Source organism: Medicago sativa, chromosome 2 (assembly GCF_051527215.1).
Source record: "Medicago sativa cultivar Bolivia chromosome 2, Bolivia_mono, whole genome shotgun sequence".
Classification (NCBI taxonomy): Eukaryota; Viridiplantae; Streptophyta; class Magnoliopsida; order Fabales; family Fabaceae; genus Medicago; species Medicago sativa.
The window spans coordinates 63919686-63944145 of record NC_140750.1 but is presented as its reverse complement, the minus strand read 5'-3'; the positions used below and the strand labels follow the sequence as shown (position 1 = coordinate 63944145).

General features: G+C 30.8%; 6 long non-coding RNA genes across 6 annotated transcripts; 4 read left to right on the top strand and 2 right to left on the bottom strand.

Moving 5' to 3' along the window:
* The first annotated feature begins 849 nt into the window (after positions 1 to 849).
* On the top strand, positions 850 to 1721 carry LOC146949629 (uncharacterized). The gene is made up of 2 exons (XR_015027348.1): positions 850 to 1059; positions 1390 to 1721. It is a non-coding gene; the product is annotated as an uncharacterized LOC146949629 (long non-coding RNA).
* Positions 1722 to 2398: 677 nt separating this feature from the next.
* On the bottom strand, positions 2399 to 3740 carry LOC146949628 (uncharacterized). Its single transcript, XR_015027347.1, has 4 exons — positions 3418 to 3740; positions 3045 to 3318; positions 2897 to 2964; positions 2399 to 2817 (listed from the first exon to the last, which is right to left on the bottom strand). It is a non-coding gene; the product is annotated as an uncharacterized LOC146949628 (long non-coding RNA).
* A 432-nt stretch (positions 3741 to 4172) lies between these two features.
* LOC146949627 (uncharacterized) lies at positions 4173 to 5887 on the top strand. The gene is made up of 2 exons (XR_015025433.1): positions 4173 to 4443; positions 5625 to 5887. It is a non-coding gene; the product is annotated as an uncharacterized LOC146949627 (long non-coding RNA).
* Positions 5888 to 6382: 495 nt separating this feature from the next.
* On the bottom strand, positions 6383 to 7402 carry LOC146949626 (uncharacterized). Its single transcript, XR_015025432.1, has 2 exons — positions 7027 to 7402; positions 6383 to 6607 (listed from the first exon to the last, which is right to left on the bottom strand). It is a non-coding gene; the product is annotated as an uncharacterized LOC146949626 (long non-coding RNA).
* Positions 7403 to 11177: 3775 nt separating this feature from the next.
* On the top strand, positions 11178 to 14441 carry LOC146949625 (uncharacterized). The gene is made up of 4 exons (XR_015027343.1): positions 11178 to 13633; positions 13747 to 14008; positions 14104 to 14180; positions 14295 to 14441. It is a non-coding gene; the product is annotated as an uncharacterized LOC146949625 (long non-coding RNA).
* Positions 14442 to 14596: 155 nt separating this feature from the next.
* On the top strand, positions 14597 to 16333 carry LOC146949624 (uncharacterized). Its single transcript, XR_015027342.1, has 2 exons — positions 14597 to 14793; positions 15940 to 16333. It is a non-coding gene; the product is annotated as an uncharacterized LOC146949624 (long non-coding RNA).
* The last annotated feature ends 8127 nt before the right edge of the window (positions 16334 to 24460 follow it).

Sequence of the window (24460 nt, the reverse complement as noted above, 5' to 3'; positions counted from 1 at the left end):
ACACGCACAAGGTAAACCGTACGATGTCTTTTGCACACAACCACAATCTTCTTTACCTAAGCCGAATGTCTTAGGCGTTTCAATTCATCATAGATAAATTTCAAGGCGCGTCTAGATACATAACCTTCCATACTTTTATGCTATTGTGACCCATGCTTGAATTCAGCCTTTAAGGGTACAATGTATGATATTAAACTTTTTCTTCAACAATGAGTTCGGCAGATTGAATCTAGGCATAGATGACCACAAAATACAAACAACATTTGTTAATTAAAAAAAAAAGATATGCGCTAAAAATGTATAATTTTTTTACATGTGCATTCAATTAAATCACACTAATAATATATTCATAGATATACTTTATGAAACATATCTAAAGAATGACATCATAGTGTGATTGATTGGATGCAAAAGTAAGATAGATTTACACGAATGGTGTGTAGAAATCAAATCCTAAAAAAATTAAAAACTAGAAGATGTACCAACAATGACCATCTTGTATTTCACCGAATCACAAAGATATTTTGAAAGAGAAATGCTAGAAACTAACATTCTCTCTAATACTTGTTTTTTATTCTGTAAAACTTATATATATCTCACCACTTTATTTGGAACTTAATTTTAAGGTCGGAGACTCGCGTGAGTTTCACTCGATAATAGAATTGATGTTAGAAGAAAGTGTATGTTTTAAACTATTTTACGATTAACCGTAAAACTCATTTGTTTTAAAATTGAGATTAATTGGAATAGACTGTCAGTGTAAAATAAGTTTACACTGTCAATCAATTAAAATCATCCAATTAAACACCTCACCATTAGTGCTAAAAAAAGAAAAAATCATATAAAATCTTTATAATAAATGCATTCAACCCACATTTTGACATTTGATTTCCTGGTTTACAACCTGCTTCACATTTCTTTCAGCATCCTTTCACGCGACCTAACCTTCTCCCACCTTTGTATATGTCTTTTTTGTTTCTGTTAAGCTGAGTAAACGAAATTGATATTCTTTCTCGTCCCAATCATCATTATTCTTCCTCTTTTCACTGCCTCACCCAGGTAACTTCATTTTTCAATTTCTTTCTTTCTTTATGATTACATGCCTTCCAAAGCTCTCATTTTTTTGTAAAAAAAGGCAACCCGGTGCGCTAAAGCTCCCGCATACGCAGGGTCCGGGAAGGGGTCCCACCATTTGTATGGTAAAAGTCTTAATTTTTTTTTGCTAATGTTCATGTTGTGATAGGGTTTTTGTTCAATGCTCAATGCCACACCATTTAGATTTTCAACCTCTTTTATTCTGCAAAAGCAATATGTATAGACAATTATGAGTTGGGAATATTAGCTTAACTCTTTCAATTTCTGACGTGAGAATGAATATGTCAATTTCAGGAATTATTCAAAAATTGTCTTGCAAAGGATGATTATGCCAATTTCAAGAGTCATTCGACATTGTCTTGCAAGGGAAGGAACCCTTAAAATGTGAAGTGAAGGGAAATTCTAAAATTTGAAAGCTGCAAAATGTGTATTCATATGTAAAAAACTAATGGATCCAAGCATAGTTAGTGCAGGTGGCACGCCTAGAGAGTTTTGTATAAGGAATTCATCATTTATAGGTTTAAGGATTTATTTTACTTTAGTTGTATGAGTGGTTGTAAAGTTGAACACAAGTAAAATATTCAAATTGAGGAGTATCAATGAAATGAAGTTACTTTGTTATCAAATTCCTTGATTTCATATTTCTTTCTTTCTTTTGATCAACAAAATAGAGTATTAATAAAGTAATCAAAATATCAATGAAACTGGCACATAATTACAAATATTAGTAAAACCATTCTCTAATCATGTTGCATATATTGCATGTTCGTGCCGGCATGTTTATTTTACTAGTGGTGTTGGAATCCTCATGCCTGCCTTGAGAGGAAAGTGGTGTGGCCCTAAGGTCTTGACAGTCGTATGTCAGCAATTGTTTGGTGTGGCTATTTTGGTTGTCATGGCCTACTTGCCTTGGATTGCTGGGTCTGTGTTGTTTGGGAGTTTGGTGTGGTTTTCTGCCTTTCACTTCGGTGCTGATTGCAGGCTTGTGGTGCTTTGGACAGCATCAGCTATGCTGTAACAGCAATTGTGCTGCTGTTTTTTTTGCAGTGACAGCATCTGGTCCAGCAACTGTCTTTCCGCATTGCATGGTTTGGGGTGATTTTTTTGGGTGTTCGGGTGTGAGGCAAGGGTATGCGTGTAGTTTGTTACATGTATACTCCGGCCTCACTACTTGATAACTAGTTTTATGGTGGTTTTTTTGTTGTTTTATGGTGTTCCGTATATTTGCGGCACCTCCGTGTATCTTTTATATATCCAAGATCAGTACACTAAACATATGATAAAAATAAACAACACTCCAATATAAAAAGGAATCATATGAACCAAATCATGGTCCTCATGACACTAAAAGCAACACTGCTAAACAAGAACAATTGTACAGAAAATTCATATAAATGTCAATACCATAGCCTTTCTCAATACTCATACAAATAAATTATGCATTGACATAGTTCATAACTACCGAAGAATAAAAGGAAGTAAAAATCAGAACATTAAGCTAGCTAGTTAGCTACAATGCTTTTGAAATCTTAACCAATGTATATCAATTCATCACAAGACCAGCAACCTCTTAAGCAAATGCATCCAAACAAACTGACTCCAATCTTCAAACTCCATAACCGCTTCAATGATATTCATGTGTTTTGTGCTAAAAACCAGAAAGTAACTTGCTGAGTTTTGCAACTTTAAAAGACTTGAGAGAGGTCATACTTGATCAAAGGTCTGCAATTAGAATATGAAGACAATTTATTATCAAAATTAAAAAGGTTATTATTAGTAGCAGTAAAAGAAAAATTATTACCAATTAGTCAATCAAACTAGAAGCTTCAGCAATTAGAGTTTGAAAATTGATTGCTTACAATATCAGACCTAAAATGCAGGGTGTTAGAGAATCAAATTAACATCGAAAAAATAAAATTGATAGATAGGACATGTATATTTTAAGCTACCTCGTTTGATTTAAATTTGGACATTTACGTTTGGAGAAATGATATTTTGACAACCACTTTTTGACAACTTTTGGACAACTTTCTCTCTCATACTCACATGATGTTGTTATCCTCTCTCTTCCTTTTTCTCTCTCCATTGTTTTTGACCAATAAGAAGTGAGAAAAACAAGGTTGTCAATCAAATGGATGTCAAAATATCATCACTCTTACGTTTGGTATGACCCTTATTCTTACAGGAACTACAAGTAGATGAACCTTTTTGCGCAACTCCAAACTGCCGTCATTGCATAAATAAGAGCAATATAAAAAAAAACAATGTAAACCGAAAAATTAATTTTCCATATAAAAATTGGGGGTCATCGCATAAATCTACCTTATGTAGCATGTAGGGACCAGCCTTGGAGTGGGTGGTGCTGGAGGCAATAGAGATGCTAAAGATTTTTTTTTTCCTTCAACTTATCATTATCTCCTTCAGCCTCTATGAAAACTAGGTTTGGAATGGTGAAACAAGATGCAGAATCGTGCAATGCAGATTGTAAACTGCTAAATCAAATGCCAAAATCAGAATAGTAAGCCAAAAAAATAAATGTGAGATATGCATTTATTATAAAGATTTTATATGATTTTTTCTTTTTTTAGCACTAATGGTGAGGTGTTTAATTGGATGATTTTAATTGGTTGACAGTGTAAACTTGTTTTACACTGACAGTCTATTCCAATTAATCTCTTTAAAATTAACCGTTAGACGTGGTAGAATAATGGTTTTTTTTATTAGATGAAAGTGTAAAACAATTTTAGTGCATTCCCATTAAACTCAAAAATTTGACAAACTAACTTATCAGATTTGCAAACCGAAAAAAAAATGGACAAAACAAAAGTGAAAATTAAAGTGGAAGTGGAAGCCTGCTAGTAAATACAAAATAAATTATTATCAAAGGGTTTGCATTCTATCATCAAAGCAAAGGGTTGTACCACCCCCAACCACATGATACCAACATAATACACTTGAAAAACACAGAGCATGGAGCCTACAACTATTCAATAATTAAAAACAAAGGATTGAAAAAGAAGAAGTACTTGATCTTGAACGATTAAAAAAGAAGTTTCAACACAAAGGGACAACTTTAAAAAGTGGAAAGAATCTCTATGGTTTCCATTTCTAGAATATAATTTGCCCATAACACATTATCTTTGTTTCTTTGAATATTTGCTCTTTCAAAATCATACAGTTCACAAGCCAACTCTCCTATACAACTACCTCCTTTATGTAGAAAACTTAATAAATAGCTTCTTCTAGGAATTATTTGTTGATTCACATTTGAAGAGAACATGGCAATCGGCATCAACCTTCTACATTTTTTCATTGCAACTCTATGCATTGCTTTTTTGTTCACTACAGGTAACATATTTATTTATCCGTAGCCTATGTTTCCATGTATTTTTATAGGTTAATTTAATGTACTTCTAATTTGTACACAAGGAGATTGAAATGAAAATTATGTTCTAAAGAGTTAACCTTGAGAATATATTTGCGTAAAAAAATTGAGAATATATCTTATATAGAAAATATGTACAATCCTTAAAAATAAAAAAAATATATGTACAAAGTGTTCGACAAGTATTTTGTCAAAAAAAAAAAAAGTGTTCGACAAGTATAAATTTTGAAAACGTAATAATGATTTAAAGATATCTCCTATCACAATGGGAATCATGGAGACATAATCTCTTTTCAAAAATGTTTTATCAGAAAATATAATTGATATATATTTATTCGAACATTCTTTTTGTTTTAGATTTTCAAATTAAGATTGCATACAAAAGAACAACCAAGGTTTTTTTTTTTTTTTTTTTTAAGGAAACAAGCAAGGTTTTGTTTTCATTTCATGTGAACTGATAATAACATATTAGAATATAGGTCAAATACCTCTTTTGATTTTTAAGTATAACAAAAATGTCGGATTAGTCTTTAAGTTTTTTACCTTGTAAATAAATCCTCATTAATTAATGCACCTATTTAAAGTTTTTTCGAGTTTTTAAGTTTCAAATAGGTATTAAAAAGGTAATTAAATTAACAACTTGAAGAGTTATTTGAAATTTAAAAAAGCGTAAAGACGAAAAGAGGTATTTGACCTAAAATTATATTGTTGAACCTTATAGAAGGGTTTCAGCAATTATGTGTTTATAATTCAGTTTTCTTTGCTTTTTTTTTCTTTAGATACCAAAATTTGGTTTTTTGTTCTACCCTTGAAGAGAAAATGTTGATTTTAGTTTACCGACAATTTTTAAAAATTAAGTGATAATAATTTCTTTTATCCTTTTTATGTTTTACCAATTTAATTTTTAAAAACGATATAGAGTATTAATAGAAATTAAGTACTCAAATATTTTTAAAATATTCAATGAACATTAGTATAATCGTGTTAGACTATTATTCTAGTTTGTTTTAATTTTTTTTAGGGATAGCTTGTTCTAATATGTTAAATACAATATGCCAAACTTGTTGTGTATAAAATAAAAATAAATTTATGAATTCAAAATTTGATGTGTTAGAAATTTTTGACAATATTCTATTGATTGTAGGAGGAGCAATTACTCACTTACCTCCATGGAAGTATTGCTATGGAGTAGCGTCATGTGTCATGATTACTCACTCATGATTGCGAAAAACATGGGTTTCCTAAGGGCGCTGCCTGGTGTTTTGCAACGGGTCTGTGTTGTTCCAATTGATCATTTTTACCATTTTAAATAAAAACATTGATTATTATTTTAATCAATTTTGGTAATCATCACTTCCATCTAAAGAGAAACTTGAGGCTCAAATCTATAGGATGCTATTATGACAAGTTTATGGTGTTTATACATATTTTACATGACGAAAAAATATCATAATTTGAAAAGGCACAAGTCGTAGGTAATTCAAAAAAAAAAATCTTATCTTATTTTGTAAGTTTTTTTTTTGAAGAAAATCTTATTTTGCAAGTTGTATTCTCAATTTGTTATTAATAGGTTTTGTGTTTATTTTATTTTAAAAAATCAGAGTAATTTTTATTCAAATTTGTGTTAAAAGAAATGAAAATCAAAGAGAGACCATATTTCAAACCAAATTTTAAACAAAATGTGTTGGCTCTCTTCACAGAGCCAACACATTCTTCTCCTTTCGAAACACACCTTCCATCACGCAGGGGATTAACTAAAACAGATTCAACAAACAACCAAGATGGACAACTTCATCATTATCATCGCCGAGATAACAATTTCAAGATCATCATCACCAAGGTTGACACCTTCGAGATTATCAACCTGGGAACATGACTGGATAAACCAAACAACCAACAAAATTTAAAAAAAAAATTATAACATTGCATTAGTTAAGATAAAAATAACATTTCAGTTCGGATACAACAAAAAACAACTTAACAGTAGTGACATAAACTCCATCACAATGAAAAGACTACATGATTGTTGCATCATCACATACCCTTTTCACTCTATGAGAACCATCATTAGTAAGTAGTAACAAACTTCTTCTCCACCTTGAAAAGCATCTTTCTCCCATTCATTACCTGCATCTTAGTAGGATAAAAAGAATCCCTTCCAGACTACACATATTTAAACAGTAAGACACAATGAAGATTTCAAAAACATTTTGGTAACACGAGCAAGAAAAAAAAAAATACAAGTATAACATATACATTCAAAAAATAAAAGACAACCATATAAAAGAGTTACATGGAAAATTTATACATGTTATCATTAGCAACCAATTCAGAACACAGTCTAACAAGAAGATAATTAACATCATCATCAAACAAGCCAAACACAACATCATCATCATCATCATTGACATTCACCTTTGAACTATACCTGAACAATTCAAATTATATCCTCAATATCTCTTTAAAAAAATCAATTTGTATCAAAAATAATATATCAATTTGATATACAAAACTGACTACACAAAACAAAAGGAAAGTATTCCCACCTTGGGACTATATGTGAAAAACATGTTTCACAAAACCATGGCAGTAATAAGCACGAGAATCTAGAGTAACACTTCGGTGACACTTGCAAGCAGGATACCACCACTGCTCACCTTCAACAAAAGTCATCCATTGTTGTAGCACAACAACTAAAGTTTCATCGTCCCGTAAATCGTTTAATTCAACCAACATCTTCTTTGGTAAATTAGATAGAAATTTTCTTCTTTAGATGCCTTTGGCCTATCAGCTCAATAGAATCTTGGTATCGACCCCAAGCACAACCAAGTTGACTAAAATAAAAAATTTCAACAAAACTAAAACAACAACAATGATGCATAAGTATTAAAAATAGATAAATCACTGATTCTTAATCTCAATGGACTTGAGAATAGGGATGGCAATTGAACCCACAAATTTAAATGGGTATGGGCACGGGTAAGGGTACTATACTGCCCAACCCCACAACCCCACATATACATATTTATATAATATCATAAATAATTTATTTATTTTTAGTGTATAATTAATTTATTTATTTAGCTATTTAAGCCTAAACCTAAACCAAAACATAAAAACTACTTGATACAATAACAGCTCCATCCTGCCAGTGTACAATTTTTTAGGGATATTTTGGATGTTTTTTATTTGACTAAATACTACAATTTGTACTATTTAAATATTAATTTATAAGAGTTATAATTAGTATATATTTTTTCATCAATTTAATGATTAATAATATAAGAACCAAAGGGGGTAAAAAAACATAAAAGTATAATTTTATCCATTGTAAAATAAAATGCATAATTTATAATATAAATGAGAGCACAGTGCAATATATAATAAGGACTAGGGATGGTTACGTAATAGAGAAATAAAAAGGCATGTTCACTTATAAATAAGAACATAATTGACAAACAAGATATTGGTAATAGAAAATAATTGTTTAATGAGGAGAATCAATTTATTTGATCCCAAAAGCTACAAATGTGAGCTTCAGGCAAAATCAAGTTTAACCTCTAGAATCAATTAATCTTTTTGGAAGCCAAACATATTTTTTAAGAATAAATTGCGTCGAAATGCCCTAAACGTGGGTATTTGAAAATCTACCGGACAACCAAACAGGCACTAAAACACATAACATTACGTTTTAATAATTCAAACAAATTAAATCAAAAAGAATTTAAAATTTATCTACAAATCTTATCTGTCATCAAATGTCTCTTGGTCCCTAGACGAGAGGGAACTGCGTGAGGCTGGTTTCACAGAGCAGCGAATACCTCTGGCTCTCAACAGTGGAGGGACCACAGGCTGCTGCACTTCTAGACCACTAAGCCCGATGAACCTAGCCTTTGAACCATTACTTTTTAAAAAAAGTAACCAAAAAAATATTTATCTCAATAACAACCCCATTTGTTATCTTACAATTCCTAAGATATTCCTTTCAAATGATATGCAAGTTAGCAAACACATTACATTTGTTTTCATTTAAGTTTTTTTTTTTGACAAAAAAAAAAATGTGTTTTCATTTAAGTGTTAATACTTTATAAAACAATTAAACGTAACAATTGACGGTTACCAAAATGTGTTTTTTATTTTTCGTTCAAGAGAATGTATTATTAATGATAATAGATTTTGTTTAGAGAGTTTAATTTTGTTGAAGAAAATAGAAATAGATATCAATAAATTATAAACGTAGCTGTATATATACTTTTTTTTTTCAAGAGTAACAATATATATATATATATATATATATATATATATATATATATATATATATATATATAATCATAGCATCTTTAAAAAAAAAATTATATATAATCATAGCAATGAATTAAAAACTACGAACACATAGAAATGAATTATATATAAGTAACAGTATATATTCTTAAAAAAAAACCTAACAGTATATATATTTTTCTTTACAAGAGTAGCAATATATACAAACGTAGCATTAGATCTCTTTTATTTTAAATTAATAAATTATAAAGGGTAAACATGAATTTTAGAAAAAATAATAAGGATAAAATTGGAAGAAAAAATGATAAGCTATAAGCTCAAACTCTACTTGGAATAGCGTGAAAAATAACTTATAAGCTCGTGAAATAAGTTATAAGCTCGTTGTAAAAAACTATTACCAAACAGAGCTTTTTTTGTCAGACGAACTTATAAACTATCTGCTATAAACTATAAGTTCGTTTTTTGGCCTTGCCAAACAGATCCCAAATCAATCAACATTAACAATTTCCACAATATAAAACTAAACAAATCAAGTTTAAAAACTTTCCAACGAAAACATTCCAATCTTGACTATGAACTTTAAAAATAACACACGAAAAACCATACTTAGAAATATTAGAAGCCAAAGTGATTTTACAATTATGAATCTTAGTCTTCTTTATGAGAAAACGCATGGATGACCAAAAGTTCTATATCCACGAATGTTAGGTGCAACAGGAAAAAAATTACATTTTGTAAACCTCACCTTCAACAATTTCCTCTTGAACCAAACAAAGCAATTGCTTCCTAACAGTTACTTGAATTTTTCGTTCCTATACAAAAAACTAAGACCATCCACAATGGTGGATGTTTAACCTATTTAGCACCACATTAGATAGACACCTCCATTGTGGAGTAAAATATATGGGTGCCTATGAAGAATGGTGGTTATGGAAACACACACACACACACTCTCTCTCTCTCTCTCTCTCTTCATTTTTTGTTGGTCATATTTAATAAATCTTAATAAATTAAATTAATTTTGTTGAACTGTAATGATATGAAATTATTTGTGGGACATATTTAATAATTTCTTTTGAGGTGCTAGGTTGGAGAAAATTGGTGCTTATTAAGTATTACTGTAAAATTAATGATGTAGACACAGAAGACCTATTTAAGCACCTAATTTAAGGTGCTCTATTGTGGATGGTCTAAGGGAACTTTCAATTATTTATAAATTAAAATTTAATTTAAGTAATAAAAACATAAACAACAAATAAACAATATAAATAACAAACTATGCGCAAAAAAAACTTTTCATCGATCAAAACCATCTCAAGAGAATTCAGCTGCTCATGATTGAGAAAGGTAGGAATACCCTAACCTTCAATTCCAAGCTCCCCTTCTAAGTTTGATATTGCTGACACTATCAAAAGCTAGTTCCATCCTGATTGCAATAAAATTGAATCAAGATTTCAAATTTTCAGATTTTTTTCGGAAACAAGAGGAATATTAACCAACAATGTAATCTTTTAGGTGGGAAAATAAAAGTTTACAGAGCAAATTTAGAGTTTTGTGGTTGACATGTTAGATGTTAAATAAGAAGTGTTGCTAAAGATGAATGAAGATAAAATAGCAATTGTAATTCATATCTTTCAATGATATCATCTACATCTGATGATAGCCTTGATAAAAAAAAAAAAAAAAAACAATGACATTGCAGCGAATTCCAACAAGAAATCAATAAATAAATAAAAAATAAACCACACGAATGGAAGTGACAGAAAGTGGTTTCTCAAGTGGCACGACATATATAAAATTCAAACATAGTCTCTAAACATTCTCAAGTGGCACTCTATTCAATTCTAGCCTCTCAACATATAACTGACATGCATAAAATAACTTTGAAAAAAATGAAACTTTACGGTGAACAGTGAAATTTCTGTGAGAACTAACAGATTTAACATGTAACAAGCACACCAAAAACAAAACTTGTCCAATGACCAGTAAATAAAAAAACTTCACCTTGTTAAGACTATAGATGTTCGACATGCATTTTGTAGTAATTAACCCTGCATAAAAGAATAAACACAAGTATACAAAACAACACCATAATAATCGAAGTTTCATCTTTATAAATAAATCCAAATTAGTTTAAGATGACAAAATCGATTGCTAATTATCAAGAAAGCTTGTGAAATGTACTTACGAGACTAATTATAATATACTAATTATAATTTATTATATAAAACATATACAATATAAATGTTTGTCACTATTCTTATAGTTAACATATAATCTATCTATATATAAAAGTTGTCCCAAGCCAATTTTGAAACCCTAATTTTTCCAAAACCCTAATGGCTACAATTATTGTTTTACCCCTAATTTTAACCTAAACCCTAATGCATAAATTTATTATTTTAACCCTAATGTTTCAAAATTGCTCCTTTGCTTAACAAAATCTCCTAAACGATGTAGTAAACGCGTGCTCCTATTTTCAACCCGCTGCTTCTTCTTCTTCCTCTTATCATCACCACCGCCAACCCTCTCCCCCCATCCATCGGCGGCGACCAAGCATCTCACCATCTCCTCTTCACACTCCACCCAAACAAACTCCTTCACCGCCTCCTCTTCATCCAAATTGCTTCGGCTTCTTCACACCACTTACCGACACTCAATCGGAACTCCTATCGCCGATCTTCTAAACCACCGGCGGCGCCACCAACGACAACGTTTCCAATCCTTCAGATGGATTAACCATTCTCAATCGTCCTTCACCATTAGCAATTTTAGATTCTCACCCCAATCTTCTGATTCTCCTCCATCACTGAGTCCAGAAGGTTCGATTTTGAATCCTTCCTATACAGAAACACAAAAAACGCTAATCCGTTCCGCTTACTGATTCAAAAAACGTTTGATTTCTTCTCATCCAAATTTCATCATTTTCATCTAAATTTTATGTTTTTTTTTCTTCCGTACTATAACCTAATCTTTGCATTATTTTTTTTTTTTGCAAATGTTGCAGCAGAGGCATTTGTAGTGATGAACTTCATAGGATATGAATTCATTTTCTTCTCCATTACGTAAGCAGCAACGACGACAAGTTTCTATAGTCGGCGGTGGCCGCCGGTAAGTGAAGGTCGTTGTTCCTTTTTCTATTGGCCTATTGTACTGTTAAAAAATTACCATAATTTTGAATGTTGGTGTTGGGTTTTAAACTCTCTGTTATCTGATTGTAGGTTTTAAAATAGCTCTATATTAATTTTTTAAAATTTTTGTACCAACATATTATATATTCTCTTAATTACAATGAGAACTTGAGGGATTCTTAGTTCTGCCATTCTTACTTTTTAAAATCCATTAGACTAATAACTCGATCTAAATTTTTTGTGATGTTTCTTTCAAATCTAAAATTGTGTATATGTGTGTAGGTATGTTGGGATGCATATCACATTTGATTGGTCAAATAATATTCTGAGATCACTTCTCATTTGCCACAGTTCATACATCAATGAGCTTCTTTTAATACTTCAGCTTAACCATATTGATCACTGCTTAGAGTTTACCTATTTTCGCCATTAGCACTATCATTCATCGTGCAATTTTATCTCTCAAACTAAAAATTCATCTTTCTTATCGTGATAATTGATTTACAAAAATCAGTATAGTTTATTTGCTAATTATGTTTGTTTCCAATCCCATTTTGATTAAGTATGTGTCGTGGTGACTGCATTTGTGTTTCTCAGTTGGTGTTCTTTTTGTTTAGTGGTCAAGTGTGAATAGTTTTAAGGGATACTAAATTCTTTCAAAAGGTTTTAGTTTTAGATATCCTTATTTACCTTATTTAATGTTATGTACCTTATTTACATGTTCCTGCTGGTTTAACTATTGTTGTGGTTTTTTTGCAGCTATTGTTGACTGGAGCAGGACGGACCGGGATGACAGTTTTCATCAGCTAATTCGCTTAAAGTGGCAAACTTTTACTTTAGAGTTCAATCCAAAAGTGGTGTGTTACATCACCCACTATTTAAGTTGTCTTATTGAAAGATTTGCCTTTTTATCTATTGATTTTTTGCAAAAAAAAAAAAAAACATATGCATGTTGGAATGTAAACCATTAACCCACTGTTGTGATTCGTGTCCACAGCCTATTACAGTTCTCCCGAGGCTATTAGTGGAGACATTGGGCCCTTAATTGTGGCGTTTTGCTGTTTTGAATGACCCTGTTTTTAACCAAGTTGAGGTTGTCATTGAGCAAAAGAATGGTCGATTGTGTATCACTCATGGATGGCATAAATTGAATAAGCTATATGACTTGAAGTGGGGGGCTGTTGTGACCATTATCTCTGTGCAGCCGTCAAGGTTCGTGGTGCAGGTGAAAAATCGATACGGTGAGGAAATTAAGTATCCAGTTCACACTCCTCCGCTGTTTCTTAAGTTAAATCGTGTCATGTTTCCAGAAGGGACGGATTCCGAGTTTGTGATAAAAAAAAAGCTCATATTCCATACAGACATGACACTGTGAATTTCAAATTTTGTGCAGCGAAATTCTTAAGTGTCGATGATGTTACATCCGGTGTTCTGGTATGTGTCCTCCTGTTCTGATGTTTAACTTCTTTTTATAATGATTTTTATATGTAACTAATTTATGCTTAATGCGTTTTTCACTTTTCAGACGACGTCGTACAATTATTTGTTTGAATCTTTTCTTTCAAACAATCAGTTGTGACTGATGATTTCGATTGTTTGTGGAGGTGCAGCTGTATTCAGTGTGTATGATATGTTTCAGGCCATATACGCTTCATAGAAAAATCAGGTGGCATTGCAAAAACGCAAATAGTGTTTTAGTCCGGTGGATAGTTTGGTAGCTTGAAAGGAATATTGATTATAGGTTTGTTCTTTTAAGATGCATATTCCATCAACCTGCCATATGACATATTTATTTATATATGTTAACAGAAACAAATTGATGCTAAAACTGTATTATTTTGAATATGAAAACAGGTTAACAGGGAATTAAGTCAGATGCTTTGATAAGAATGTTGTTTCAGGACTCACCGTTGAGTTAATTTGCAATTCCAATTCCAAGTCTATTGACCCATCCAGAAAAGGTTCGAAATAGCTATTGACAGATGAAGACAACAATTCTATCAGCACTACATCAAATGTCATATTCCATGAAGTTTTCTGCAATTTGTGAGTTGTCAAAACTTCAGTGTTTTCCATGTTACTGCTTGGCTGATAGGTGTATCAGAGAACTGCACAGGTTTGTGTTTATATCATATTCCACATAATACAGATTGCGGAATTTGTATAAGAAGCAAATCTTAGTTTTGTTCTATTTCTAATCCAACTTTACAGGTTAATTTTTGCATTATTAGCAGACAACAATGGCAGCTGCCTTCTTTTGATGCGTTAAAATGAAGTCATCCAAACAGGTATGTTCACATATATTAAAAACATAATTCAGATATTTTCATATGTAGAACAATTTGTGTCTGCAACTATCATAAAACATATATATTGAACTTCCAACACTATATTTTTTTCAGGTTGTTTTTGAAGGAACCTCTGCATGTTGTTTGGTACCCTTTGATGGCTGCAACAACCATCTATTGAAAATTTGTTTGAAGAGGTGCACCATTTTCGGTTAATTGCATCAACCTCTCTCTGATTCTGTTGATGTATAATAGTTTTAAGCCACCCTTTGATATTAATAGCAACTAATATTGTCCCAATATTTATGCTTTTAAACCTATTTTCAGCATATCTATGATGACATTGTCAAACATTTGTTATATTATAGATGTGTGTTGTAGTTTTTTTGCCGATGCTGTTACATTTGTAAAAGATCTCTATAATATATATATTACCCTTTTATCGTATTTAAGTCAACTATGTTCTAATTGCACCCATCATTATAGCATTGTTGTGATGAAATGAAGTAGAAAAAATGAACCAAGAGGAGAGGATTTCAGTTAGATTCACGAAGACAAAGGATTTCATAGACGAAGGATGAATGGTGTTGTCGCTGCCATCCTTTCAAGGAATGTAAGAGGCTCATCTCTCTCTCTCTTTTGAAGAGCATGTTCCCAAAGTGATTGGGAACATCAAACTCACTTTTTTTTTTATCTCATTCTCTTCTTACTTTTAATTTCATTTTATTCTGTAATAATGATAATGAGATTGTTTCTATCTACACTTTATAGGTTCTGCAAATATGGTTCAAATAAGAAAAACCATGAGTCTTGGATTATGATTTGAGGTTGTAATTTGAGAAAAAGGTTTATAAGACTCTATTTGTTGTGTAATTTCCATCAATGCTCCCACTACTCAAAGACAAAACTCCAATTCTCATCGTCACGAAACCAAAAGGCATCATTCCTTCTCAAATTAATTTTTTCTTCTCACTCGGAATAATCATGCATCTTTTCATTCCATCTTATTCATTATTCTCATGTGAATCAATTAATCTTCATCTTTGCATAATTTGTGAATGCATGACTTTTTGGTTTCTTCTCAATTGAAATTTTCAGTTTCTAAGTAGCTATAGATTCCAATTATTTCATTTCTTTATCATGCAGAAAAATTGCCAAATCCAGGAGGAAATTCATGTTAGTAGGTCATTCTTTTATAATATTGTACATGTAGTTGTGTATCTAGGCTTTAAAGAGTGGTACAAGTTGCATAAAATGTTGTATTTTACTTTTTTTTCTTTTTTTATTCCTCCTTTTCTTGGGCTGGTTATTCTTCCCAAATATCGTACATATAGTTGTGTATCTAGGCTTGAAATTCATTATATTTCTTTTGATTGTGCTTGAATGTTAGATGAAATAAATTAATACTTGAATTCATTGCAGTCACAAATGCGTCATCAATTCGGATATTGATTAAATTTTCATTTTTTTGTTATATATTGTCTTCACCTTTGCTCTTTGAAAAGTCTCTTAATAGAAACTATTGAAAGATTATTAGTTTAACTTTCTCAATACTCTGTCTAATATGAGCTTTCTCATTAACAATAAGCCTCATCTTAGGCAAAGCTCATTGTACACTGGGAACTTATACAATATAGAATAATTGTTATTTTTCAAGAATAAAGTTGAATTAAGCAATAAATATGTCATGACAATCCCTAAAAAGACAAATATGATGCATATACGATGCATATACTCACTATCTCATTTATTTTTGAAGATGTTGGCATATGAGGGATTTTGTCAATCAATCTTGGACAAGAAAGCTACTGCAGTAGTCTTGGTTGATGATTATGGCAACATGTGTGGGATTGCATACTTATTTATGGATCAAGACAATATAACCAGTGGAAGTGGATGATTGAGGCACGAGAATTCTATAGAAAGTTCTCCTATCAAGATCGGTGCTTCTGTTGTTGGGAAAAATGAGACTTTGTTTTACTGTGAGGCGTTACTAGAATTAAAGAAATGTATTTTTGAGTCAACTATGTTGTGAATTTTGGTTTAGCTATTTCTATTTTGAGTATCAGACTATCTATTTTATTAAAGCATTCTGCCAATGTTTGTAGTGATCAATATGTTTGAACTCAATGAAAAATTTTGATTTCTTTTTATTTTATTCATTATTCAAGTGTTTTTCAATATGTCTGTAATGATTTTCATTCATCCTATTGAAATCAAAATTAAACATGTACAATAACTATATTTCAATCAAAGATTTAATCCTATGTATAATATGCATATTCTATATACAAGCCAATTATACATGATCTATAGGAAATGTTCGGTAATCACGGTTGCATTGACGTATATTTTAATTTTATATTTTCATGTACGAGGAATACTAACAACAGTAATTATTGTTGTCTTTAAAGTTACGCCATTTTAATATTAAGTTGCGACTTGGCGATATAATTTTGCTTTTCTCTATTGTTTTTGCATTGTATATGACCCGTGCAGCAGCACGGGTGGAAAGTCTAGTATTTAAGGAAAATGTTAACTTGTGCCCTTAGGGTACATGTTAAGGATTCCACTAATAGAAATTATGTATCACAGCCCAAGGCTGCCCCCCGATGAACTTGTCCCTGTCCAACAAGAAGACCAATCAATCTGGATAACTTTGTTTTGAGTGATGAAGATCCAAGCAATGAGATCCTGAAAAAATCAATGTTTGTAAACATAAAATTAATAATTAATTTAATCGCTAATTTTTTTCTCTCCAATTTAGTCACCCACAAAACAAACACACGCAAGTGTGCGTGCGTGCGTGCACACACATTCATATTGACCACTAATAAGACATATCATTGATGACATGGACAACAACAAGACTTTCATATAGATCAATCAAAACCCTGAAAAAGTATATTAACAACACAATATTTAATTGAATAAAGTTTATTCAAAAATAATTAAAGATCAATTTAATTTTAGATTTTATGATGCTTACCCTCCACTACTATACATGTCTTTTAGTCCATCCCTAAAAAAAAAAGTCTTTTAGTCCATTAAAAAAAAATTATGTTGCTACCAAACTTTTTAAGAGCCAGCTTTACATTTTGTCATTTGTCACACCACAAAAAAAGTTGGTTTCTTATTGATAAGGGTTACAGAAGGGTTGGAGATGAACCAGCTTTGTGCCATCTCCAACCCTATTGTATCTCCTCTTATATATCAGATATATATGCAGGGTTAGTATTTAGGCATGAGCCATTTCCATTGAAAGCCACAACACCAGCATATATCTTATCAAGGATGTTGTTTCCAAAAGCAGCTTGATCAATTCCATTACTAATCAGATTAACTGAATCACTTGAAGGAACATTGTACTGAATTACAGAAGAATACATGTTTTCCAAGTATCTTTACAACTTAGATGATTAGGTTAAGGGTCTGCAAGAAACAGAACACATCAGTGCATTTAATTTTTTATGCTAAATCTAATTAGTTAAAAAATCTGTTTATACATGCAGGTGTTGAATCTCTGACAGAGATTGAAAAGACCGTTTGGTTGAGAAACTACTTTCTCTATTTCACACCAAGACTTCAATATTGTTTGGTAGCACTTATCACTTACTTCCTAAAAAAGAATTAATTTGTTATTCATAAAACAATACCCAAAATATTCTTTTTTTATTTAAAAAATTGATGAAGCACAAATTAAATACAAAATAAATTATAGTGAATTACTTTAAAATCCCTTGAAACAACATATAATATTTAATATACCACAAATCAATCATAAAGTAATTATTACATTAATATAGTAATTATAGGGGCTAAATTAGCAAGACATTCAAAATATAAAAAAGAAAGATTATCGTGTTGCGGAGGGAGGGGTCACAGCCCATGGCTACTCACCGGGGGACATGTCCCTATTCAATGAGAAGATCAAGATCAATGGAATAATCAGTGATCCATCCTTGAATAATCATCATTTCTTTCTGTTGTTGATCGACCAACCAATCTGGATCACTTTGTTGTGAACGATAAAGATCCAAGCAATGAGATCTTGAAAAATCAATATTTGTAAACATAAAATTAGTAATTAATTTAATCGCTAATCATTCTCTCTCCAATTTAGTCACCCACAAAACACACACATGCACGCACGCACGTCAACGCGTGTGCACACACACATACATACTGACCACTAATATGGCATACCATTGATGGTATGGACAACAACAATACTCTTAGATAGATCGTTCAAAACCTTGAAAAATTATAAAAACAACACAATATTTAATTTTATAAAGTTTATTCCAAAATAATTAAAGATCAATTTAATTCTAGATTTTATGGTGCTTACCTTCCACTACTATATGAGTCTTTTAGTCCATTCAAAAAAATTATGTTACTAACTTTTTAAGAACCAACTTTATATTTTGTCATTAGTCACCACAAAGTCAGTTTCATATTGATAATTTAACCATCTTACAATTGAAATATGCATTTTTTTGTCTTACAATTAATAATAATATTTAAATGTATACTAATTTCCTATTTCTCTGACATAAATTAAAAAATATAGAAAATAATTTGAAGAAAAGTACGAACTTGGCCTCCATATTATGTCAAAATCCAATGAGGATAGGGTGAAACACCGTATTCTTCCCTGCACTTTTCAACGTAGCTTGTTAAGTTGAAATCGTCAGGTTGAAACATGCTATCTTTTCCTTTGTGTTCAATAAGTTACTCTTGTTGAGCAAGTAACCATCCAAACTCTGAACAATTTCGAATTATATTATCCGAACATGACCCAGAAATGTTTGGATTATATAATCTGAACTGGTTAAAGACTGTTAAAATTCTTACTTTATATGGTGAGGGAGGGCTCAAATTATATAATTTGTAACTATTCAGTACATGATTTTTTCTATGTTCGTCTTGCACCGACAGATTCTGTGGTCCACGACACACATAATCTTCTATAAATTAGCTTGTATGTTTTCATATATTTTAAACTACACCAAATAATCATGGACATCTCAGACATTGATCTGAACATCAAACTAGGTGAAATTTACTGCAACGGGGGAAACAATATCTATTAAGGATCCAAAATGATATCACACTCTCAAGTTCGAAGAATCATCTAGATCTAATCAACAGTCAACTCAACCATGGAGATATAAGGAGAGTGGACGGTGTAGATTATCGACTCAGCCAGAAGAGTCCATTTTTACCAAATGTAGCTCAGGAACGACGACGACGTGAGAACCATTTTATCGATATTTGGTTAGTACATTACTAAAGGACCGATCGAGTTGGACGCTTCTTTGATCAGATCTTTCAAAGATATTCATAAAAGTTTGATCCAGTCCAGAAACTACAAAGAAATAAGGACTTTGCTAAATGAACCAGAGAAATAAGTTACTTTTTGTTGATCCGTGATTCGTTATGTTTTGTTTTATTATGTATTTTAAGTTGTTGAATTATGTCGTTTAATGCATTTGAGATTGTTATAATTAATGCATGTATGTCGTTGAAATTAAATTACTTGTGTTAAAAATCATACTACGTATGGTGAAAGACAATTCATATTATATAACCTGAACTTGTCAAGTACATGATTTTTTTGTGGTCCATGGCGCACAAAAACATGTATAAGTAGACACGTTTGGTTCATTTAATGTAAAACACAACAAAGAACAATGAAAAATTATCCTGCAGATATGAACACAAGATATTGTTATGAACTAGATTTTGTTGCCTTGTCAATAGAAATGTGTTAGTTGGTATGGCAACAAGATCTAACTAAAAAACCCTCTTGAAACATCTTGTCTTTCATCATTATTCTGCGAATCTGAATACAAAGTGGTTGTTTTTAACTTAATCCAATTGCCCTGTCGTTAGAAATATGTTGATTGACAGGTGAGCTGGATCAAGTTCAAAAACATCGTCCCTTTGAACATAACTTCTTTAATTATTATGTTGTTTTACGTTGCTGAATTACATCGTTTACTTTTTTCTTGTGTTATTCGCCATAAAAAACCTTCGCAGGTCAAGGTTAAACACAGTCTGAGACAATTCAGATTATATAACCCGAAATGTTTCTTAGGTATTCGGTATATTTAATCTAAACCATCTCAAACTGTGGACGATCATGTTACACCTAAGTTTTGGACGGTTTGTGGTGTGTTTAATTTATTTTTGGTTGGTTTAAGCATTGTAAATGTTTCCTTTGACAGTAGTTACAGTTTAGGATAAGTCTATGGCTATAAATATGTTTCAACATATTCATTACTTCTTCACTTCTCATCCATTCTTTTATTTTCTTTTTCATTTTTTTGTTAAGGGTGTTTTATGATATTATGGTCATTGTTGATCGCTCATACGATCCCTGGAATTGTTTTTCAGTTTTTACGGGATCGTAGGACCGTCAATATAGACCTTTGATATCAATCACGACACATTTTCTCGTTTTTACTCTGCTTCGGGTTTGATAATCCGAAACTACATAAAATATGGATCAGATTACAAAATTCGAACAAAATGATATTTTAAAAAGAAAAAGTGCGAGAAGCTCATAAGAAGGAAAAAGTAGTAGTATTTTTTTTACGGATAAAAACAAGAATAGTTTTGAGTGATCCAAAAAGTCGTGGCCTTTTTCATATTCAATAAGGCAACAGTTTATAAAATTTTGTGGGTAAATCCAGAAAATCATGTCAATGGAATAGGTAATCGCTACCAAGACCATACTTTGTATAAATCTTTGTGAAATCGTTTCCAAAAATCCATGGCCTCTTTCTATTTTTAGCCACACTTTTTTTTATCAATGTTTAAATTCTTTGTTGTTATAGTGGTGTTGTTGTTGTAGATGGTATTTGAATTAAGACCGCTAAATATAAATAATCATTCACTTATATTTATTCAATGGAGTATTTCATTTTTTTGTTCTATCATTATAATATAGTTTAGATATTCAGAATTGAAGAAGGGTGTATGTTTTTATTTGGTCTATCATTATGTATTTTTTTTAATCATGATCTATCATTATATAGTTTAGATAAGGAGACGAATTAAATAATACATGCAGTGGTATGCCGACTGACTTGCAACAAATAGAGATCAAAACTCATTCATCCCACTAACATAAAGTGCCAAGACATTTCATGTGGCCTGGTGATACAACCCACTCTGTCTAGTTATATATATAGTTGACCAAAAACAATATAGTATTATATATAAGTACATATGGATTCATAATTGATAAGGAATTGAAGGAGTTTATAAATTTTTCGATGATGTGATGCGCATGCATATCTTGATTCTTGACGAGAAGTAAAAAGACTAATACATCAAGATATTAGAACATTATTATCCAAAATAAAAAAGGGCAAAGTATTCAAATTTTGTTTTTATTGGATATTTGAGGGGAGAAATTCTTTCTTGGTCACAAACACAAATAAAAAGTGTTTAGGCATACACACATAATTGAACAAAATTAAAGAAAAATAATTGAAAAATATGACTAAATTCTTTTTCATCTATTTTTCTCTACTTGTGTGAGTGTGTCCAAACCCTTTTTATTTGTATTTATGTTCAAGCAAGTCTTCCTAGAATTGAGGGTATTGAAAATTAGGAACTATATATATCTCAAAATACTAAATATATACCTTATCTTCTACATACACAGAGGTATATCTTTGTTGGAGCATAGAGAGAGAATGACCTAAAAAAAATCATGCATTGTCAAATATGAAAACTAAATTTTAAAATTTTGTAAAAACTTTCTTCAAAAAGATTTTTTTTTTTGTAAAAACTAAAAATATATTTAATCCCTCTAAAAAAATGTATTGGCGACTCATCACCATGTGGAATTAACATCTCATATACCCATGTCATATAACCACATGACTCTCTATTTACCATGTCATCTCTTTCGAATGAAAAGATGATGTCCTTATAAAAAAAATGAAGCAATCCAAAATTTAAAAAACATGATTTAATTTTTTCAAGACTAAAATCAAATTTCAATCATATTACACGAATTTAAAAACATTATTTACTTTTTTTTTTCCTTTCCTCCATACTCCCTCGATGAAAGTCGACGACATTCTAAAAAGGTGTTCCAACTTTCAATTTTGTTTCCTTCAAAAAAACTTTCAATTTTGTTTTTATCTAAACACAAAAACTTTACCAAAATAAAGTCTACACTATTGTCTACCAATATAAAGTGTGACTATATATATCTCATAAGAAAATAAAATAAAGTGTGACTATAGGAACAAGACAAAAAGTAACGTTATTGTGTGATGCTGATCCAGCTGGAGGAAGACATGTGAGATATCCTTTGCTGACTTGCCATCTTAAATAACAAGTCAGCCATGCACTCACAAAAGCTCTCATGTGGTGGGAAATAGAGGATATAAAGTGTTTTTTTAAAACTTTTACAACGTTCAAGTGGGGGGTGGCATATTGAAATGGACACAAAATAAGGAAATGAAAGAGATAAAAAGAAAAAAGAAATATATATTTGGTCCAAGAGTGCTAGCATTTTTTTTTTAGTCGAATACGGTATCCAGAAATTTACAAGAATAAGACATTGTCAAATAACTACTTATACTAAAGATATCCTTATAAAAAATTAATTGAAAAACTAATTCACCTGAAGATGATATGTGTCTCAAAAAATTAAGTTTAAATTCATATTAGATTAAGGTATTTGTTATGTTCTTAGTTCAATAATAAGAGTTTGACTTGAAATATTAAGATACATAGTTCAAATCTTTTCAAAGAATATAGAAAATAATTACTATCATTGTTATTTTAATTAAATAATGGGCTCCTTCATATTTATTATTAAATAAGTTCTTTGTTCAAGAATAATGCAAAGGGATATGCTTCTTTAGTAGTAGAGATTAATTTTGATGAGTTACCACAGGTATGTATGACTTTATAATAGTTAAAATCAAATGTTTTCAATAATTTGATGTTTATGATTGATTGATAGTATAAACTTTTAGGTTAACAATGTACACCTTGTGTGTATACTAATTTTTGTTTAGTAGTACTATTTTTTGTTAGTAAATAGATTGAATTATCATCCTCGAATTATTGTTAATTTTTTGACTTTATAACTTTCTAAGTCAGAAAGAGAATATGAAGTGTAGAACTTTCACTTATATTTGTCTTTCATGGATGACAATTTAAGAAAGGAAAAAACACTATCACTTGACATTATTTTCTTTATCAGCAACACCTTACATATGCATCATGATTTAAGAATGTTAAAAGATTGCTTACCTAAGCTTGGCAGCATTTAATTTTATTTTTTCTCTTTTGTAACCAAAAAATAATTTTAAAACCGTTAGTCTATCATCATTGTTTGAATCCTTTACTTTTTTGACAGAAAGGGAGTTGTAAATGCCCTAGTTTTTGTTCTCAAAATTTACAATAAGAAAAATACAAACAAGAGTAGCATGCTAATATAGCTTTATAATTTGAAGCCAGCAAGGCAAAACAAGAAAAAACAAAAACTAGGATAGAAAGGGACTTAATTAAACTTGTGGTCTTGTGGCAATGCTACTATTTTATTGTATTTTATTTGTTTTCCTAAAGTGCTTAAGTTTGACAATTTATATTGTGTGATGAGGACAAAGTGTTTAACAGGTTTTCAACATTAAAGATAGCATACAATCTTTTATAAAATGTATACATAACTTTATTATGTCCTTTCTATTCTAAAATTTTCTTAAGGCATTGTCACTGCTGATGCATTGAATTGAAATTGTTGGTGATGTATAAAAAAAATTGTTAGTGTCTTCTTGTGCATTTTTTATCAACCAAACCAATCATGATTGATAATCTCACACGAAAAGGAAAAAAATATTAACACAATTTACTGGTAGCTACACACCTAACTCTATGTTAGTGTTACTAATTTTTTATTTTCTATTGTAAAATGTCAAAAGGGAAAAGTTGTGTATTTCTGGTTTTGGAATTATGGGTGAATGAAACATTGAAACCTTAAACAAGGTTGTTACATGAAACATTTCATTGGACCACTTTATCTTGCAAAAATGTGGGGACAAAACTGGACGTTCGATCACCAATTCACATCAAAAAACAAGAAATATTTTAGCCCTCTCTTTAATGTTGTTTTGAGCTTGTTGCAATTGCAAACAAGAGATGGAACCAGCATGGTGACACTTTGCAGATAATCCTATCTCTTAAGCATAAAGTTAGAGGTTTGATCTCAGACTCAATATATATGGTATAATATTTGACGAGTG